Source organism: Chelonia mydas, chromosome 2 (genome assembly GCF_015237465.2).
Source record: "Chelonia mydas isolate rCheMyd1 chromosome 2, rCheMyd1.pri.v2, whole genome shotgun sequence".
In the NCBI taxonomy this organism is placed as follows: Eukaryota; Metazoa; Chordata; order Testudines; family Cheloniidae; genus Chelonia; species Chelonia mydas.
This window is the reverse complement of record NC_057850.1, coordinates 81,389,309-81,395,532: the sequence shown is the minus strand read 5'-3', so window position 1 is coordinate 81,395,532 and position 6,224 is coordinate 81,389,309.

The window sequence follows — 6,224 nt, the reverse complement described above, 5'->3', positions numbered from 1 at the left end:
GCGCGCGGGAGGTGCCTTGGGCGGTGCCGCTTCCTTCCCCGTGACCCAGCGTGGGCAGGGCCGGGACACCCCCCCAGGCCGTGAGGAGGGGCTTGGCTGCCGGGCCGCAGCGCGGGCCCTGGGGCGGGGCACCGAGCTGAATAACCCGGTACCCAGGGCCCCGTGCCGGCGGAGACACCGGGGCTGCAGCCGCTGCGTGTCTCTCGCGGCGCCCCGCTCCCTGCCGGCGGGCCGGGGAAGTCAGGCAGGGAGGCTCTCTTTGGCCTGTGCTCTGCTGGGGGGGTCAGAGCCGACCGTCACCATGGGCCTTCCCCACTCAAAATCTGTGATTGTGTCGGGCCCAGGGCAGCCAAGCAGCCCAGGAAAAGGGGGGACTCCTGGAGTGGGTTTCTTCTTGGACCCGCCCCGGGGTAGGGTGTCCCCCCTCTCTCTCTGTAACTACTTTGTGAAACAAAAAGAAGCCTATTTAGATTCAATTCTTCCTGTAGCACTGGAGCTGATAATGGCCTATGTAGTTTGATAGGTTTCAGAGTAGCACCCCTGTTAGTCTGTATTCACAAAAAGAAAAGGAGGACTAGTGGCACCCTAGAGACTAACCAATTTATTTGAGCATAAGCTTTTGTGAGCTACAGCTCACTTCATCGGATGCATCCACTAGTACTCCTTTTTACGTAGTTTAATGGTGCTGATTATTCCCTCTGGGATTTTCCATTAATTCAAATTGATGCTCAGCCAAGTATATCTACAGTAGCCCATGACCATTATTTATTTCAATAAAATTATTAGATTTATGTTTTTACCACTTTTGCTAAAATCCTCAGCGTAAAACACTTTCCTCTCTACTGGTTAGGAAGTGACTGCCAAAGTGCCTTCCTGATCCACTGTGTGTTAGGAGGAGTACTTCTGGCACCTTGGAGACTAACAAATTTATTTGAGCGTAAGCTTTTGTTTACAGTGTTTAGGACAACTACATCCTCCCTGTTTAGAGAGGCAATCGTTATACATTGTTGTTGTTCCCTTACAAACATATCTTTTGTTACAAGAATCTTTTCAGGTCTCTGTGGAAATTTCAACGTTGTCGTGCACTTGAAGTCCCCTTTCTATATGTATGTAGCATCTGACACTTTCTTATGTACAGTAATCAGTAGACTGAGTTTATCTAGAGGCGTGAAAAGGGAGAATTGCTGTCAAGCCTAGAAATAAGTGCAGAGACGGGTCATAAGGTTCCCTTCTCTTAAAATTCACAGGAAGACAATGCTACCATACAAGACAGCCAGGGAAGCAGAAAGCCTTACAGGGGCATTGAAAACAGATGAAGAAAGAGGAAAATAGATGCCTCCCTCTGTATTGCAAAGTAATGCATGTCGGAAAGCATAATCCCAACTATACATATCATATCATTTTGTATGATGGGGTATAAATTAGCTGTTACCACTCAAGAAAGAGATCATGGGCAGTGTGTGAACCCCCCATTCCGGGAGGCTAGCCTCCAGCCCCACCCCTTCTGTCCCTGCCCCGCCCCCTCACTATCACCCACCATGGCCAAAGGAGCCTCAGCTGGTTGGCCGGAGCTGCCCCGAGCGCCAGTCCACCCGCCCGAGCTGCTTCTGGCCCATCTGCCTGAGCCAATCCGAGCCCTGGCCTCCTGGAGGAGCTCTAAGCCCCAACACGGCTCCGCCCCAGGACCATGGCAGAGAGCATTAGTGGAGGTTTGGGGAGGCTTAGCCTCCTCCGGCCTCCATTATGTGCCTCCGATGAAAAAGCTCTTGAAGTCATGGATAGATCTCTGAAAACATCTGTTCAATATTCAGCGGCAGTCAAAGAAGCTAGCAGAAAGTTAGGAGCCATTAGAAAAGGGATAGATAAAAAGACAGCAAATATAACGCCACTATGTAAATGCATGGTACACCCACACCTTGAATGCTGCGTGACTTCTGGTAACCCCATGTCAAAAAATATATATTAGAATTGTGAAAAGTACAGAGAAAGGCAATAAAAATGATTAGGGGTATGGAACAGGTTCCATATGAGGAGAGATTAAAAAGACTGGGCCTGTTCATCTTAGAAAAGAGACAACTAAGGGGGAATATGATAGATGTCTGTAAAATCATGAATGGTGTGGAGAAAATGACTAAGGAAGTGTTATTTACCCCCTCAGATAACACAAGAACTAGGGGTCACCCAATGAAATTAATAGACAGCAAGTTTAAAACAAACTAAGGACGTACTTCTTCATACAATGTATAGTCAGCCTGTGGAACTCTTTGCCAGAGCATGTTGTGAGGGCCAAAAGGATAACTCTGTTCCCTATGCTCTGGGTGTCCCTAATCCTCTGATTGCCAGAAACTGGAACTGGACAACAGAGGATGGATCACTCGATAAATTGCCCTGTTGTGTTCATTCCCTCTGAAACATCTGGCACCAGGCACTGTTGGAAGACAGGGTGCTGGGCTAGATGGACCATTGGTCTAACCCAGTATAGCCATTCTTCTGTTCTTTTGTTTATTACATTAAACAAATCTCTGTGAGAATATTCTCATCAACAATCCAATGCTGTTCCCTCTATTCTTCATCTTTCTTGGAAGCTAAGCTTGTTGCACTCATTGCACATCATGCTTTCTTACAAAAATACTCATAATAATAATTGGTTTAATATATCTTAAGTACTGTTAGTTGGTATTAAAAGTAATTCACTTTCTTGTCAGTATGTGCTTTTTTTACTCTTTTTTGGAGATGAATTGATGGATAGCAAATTCAGAACAGGGAGGTGGTCTTTTCAGTCAGCCTCAGGGTTGAAAAAGCCATTGGTTAACAATTTACTTTGTATAACCCTTTACTACACACTTTGGCAACCCTTGTATAATTTGTTAAAGGAATAATGTACCTCGATTTTAATAACTTGATATCCTTTGTTTTCAGCACTTTATTATAAGCTTTTCAATTCCTGGGTGTACTGGACAGATGTCTAAAAAAGGAATGGGGGAACAGAATTACAGCAACTAACACATTGCTCCAAGTTGATACTAGGTTGGCTGATATGCTCTGGATTGCGGAGGTGTGGGGAGTTAATAGGTAGCCATGATCAGCTGAATATTCCCCAAATACTTCTGCTTTAATATGTGATGCCTTACAAAGTCATTTGAGGGTAAGCATTTAGAAACTTCATTATTAGTTATTTAGAGCCCAGTCCTGAGATATGCCAATTCACATGGGAGTTGTGGCTGCTCTTCACTTCTCAGGGTTAGGCCCCCATTGGTACTAGCTATGTTTAAGACTTAACCTCCTTTCAGTGGTGCATAGGGCCTTGCACTGGAGAGAACTTCACCTGCCCCAACAATGTATTTTGCCAAATAACGGAAATAAAGAGGACTCTTGAAATGCCTGGCCTTTCTGTTGCTTAAAATCGTTAAGTATTTTTAGGTAAGTAGGAGTGAACAAGCAGAATATGGTATAAACAAAAAGCTGCAGTTTATTATATTGGAAACTAATACTTTGTGCACTTAGAAATAAAGAAAAGTGAGTTAGGAAAAAATACAGCTGAGAATGGGGAAATGTTCTTTGGGATATGTACCACTCTTGGTGTGCACAGCAAATGAAACTGAAATCACTTGGAACTCTGCCTAGGACTGAGGGTATTACAGCATAAGGATCTTAGTTTTTATTTTATTTTATACATGAAGTTCAAGCAAACATGTAAAATGGACAAAACAAACTTTTTTCCAATGAAAATATTTATTGCCCTGTTAAAAAATTACTTTAGTTGCAAACTACAAGTAAACTATGCAAAAAGCTGAATAATTTGTTCATCACAAATTATGAAAAAAGCCATTTAATGTACATTATAAATGTAAAAGCAACTGGAAGAAGAAATAGAATACATGCATTAATGTATTACATATACATTCAGCCTCGGTTGATTAATTCTTAGCTGGGTGTACAAAGGATTTAGGCCCTAGTCCTGCAAAGTCTAAAGCATGTGCTTAATTTTAAGCATGCAAGTAATAGCATTTAGGGCAATGGGACAACTTACATGGTTGAAGCTGAGCATGTGCTTAAGTCTCTGTAAAACTGGGATCATAAGTGATAACCAACAATCACATAAAGTTCCATACATGCATATAATTTTTCATTTAAAAGGAATACAAATTGACATGGATTTTAATTTGCCATGCAAAAAAATTACTGTAAATATCGAATACTTGATGTCACAATATTTATTAAACAATATATTGTTTGTAAGCAAACATTTTAAAACCCTATTCATAGAACAGTTCTCTGTACACTGAACTTTGGAGTACTTCACTGTAAGGAGAGGATGCTGGATTTGAAGTGGATGATATTCCACAGATCTTCTTGTCTAGAGAGGAAAAAAATAAGGTTTGCATTGTGCAGTGCATCAGTGACCATAGTGTGTTTTTGAAAAAACTGTCTTTTTTTCTATTTTTGGACTAAAGAAGGGTGTCACATATATGAATAACAGATGATAGTGGATACATCTTCCTACTGAGTGAACATACAAAAAAATTCAGTTGGTTACATACTGAAGTGTGTAGTTGTTCTTTTTTTCCTTTTATACAAAGGATCCTCTGGGATTCCCCGCTTGTTATTTTCTCTCATGCCATAAAAAGGCCTGTTGTAGTCATGCTCACCTGTGCAAAGTAGGTGTAAAATGCTACCATTATGATTTGGTAGCAGTTTATACCATCTTTTCACTCATTTCACTCAGGTATAAGAATGACCACAAATGTTCATTGCACAGGAGGATTCGGCAATGGAACAAGAACTCAGACCTTCCTTATGGGAGTTAAGATTATTATTATTAGACTTCTAGCCCTTAGTGTTCCCAAATTTAGGTTTGGGTGAGGTGAAAAAAGAGTGAATATTGCTAATAGCTAGATCTAATAGGGATAATAGCTATGAAGAAACAATCATGGTGAAATGAGTTGTCTTATTTTCCTGTCAAAAGACTCACTTCTAGGTCAATTTCTGATGTAATGTGCATTTAGGTGCACCAACATAGCCAAACCAATGTGGATGGTAGTCTTGTTTTTATTATGTTATGCATAAATTCAAAGACCCAGTGCATCCTCTTCTGCAGCAAGGGATTCTAGGGAAGAAATCCAGTATTGCCAATCCCAAGTGTTCAAAAATCATGAGTCAGGCCCCAGAAAATCATGAGATTGCATTTAACATCATGTGATTTTTAAAGTATACTAGATGCTGTGTTCTTTTTATTTTCCTGCTGGCTTTTGAGGCTTTCTAATGAGCTCAGGCCCTGTTTTCCAACTTTTTCTCCTCGGATCTGAAACATATATTTTTTTAAAAAACAAGCTGAGATTCTCAAATAATCATAAACTCCAAGAGCTGGGGCTTTAAGAAAAACACCCAATATTGCACTGGTGATTAAAATTATGAGCTGGCAACACTGGCAAACTCTGAGAGAATCCCCTCACAAAGATTTCCTCCCACATTGCCTTGTCAAGGATAGGGTTTGCCCTCCGCTCCCACCTCATTCCTAGCCAAAGGTCACAGAACCTGCCCCAGGCTAATGCTTTCTTAGTGGATCCATGGGATGCCAGGTTCATTTGCATAGAAGCCTGTGCCTTCACAGAGGATCTGGCCCTGGGCAGGTCCCTCTCTCAGTGTGACTTCATTGGAACTGTGCAGGAACATCCGTGGGTGCAGAGGATGGTTGGGCTCCACGGAAGAAGTAATAGGTACCTTTTCCGAATGTTCTCCTTGGGGTTAGAGAACATTATGCATCTTTCCAGCCTGCCCTTCCCTCCTGGGCATCCCTAAACCTGCAGTGTAGCCTCTGTGAGACCCAGAGGAGGGAGGATGGCCAAGCTTCCTTCCACACAGATGGTGGGAGGAAACATGTGAAGCTTCCCCTTTGCATGTGAATATAAAATATGCCCATTAGTTAGAGAGCAGTATTTATCCCAAGATTGTATGGCACAATATTATAATGACCTCTTACAAGTCACTACATCTGTTCTGAATTTGTCCTTCTCTATGTTTAACAAGTGTCAAGCACAGCAAGATGACCTAAACTATGATCAGACTAATTAGCAGTCTTTTATCTTTGATTAATGGACGTGAAGGCATGGTATCTAATGCCAGAGCCCTAGCATGCTGTTCTGTAGTTGTGACACAGTTATCTTTGGACAGAACACTTGCCTCAGTATTATCTTGTCCTAGATATTACTTAGAGCTTGAGGATC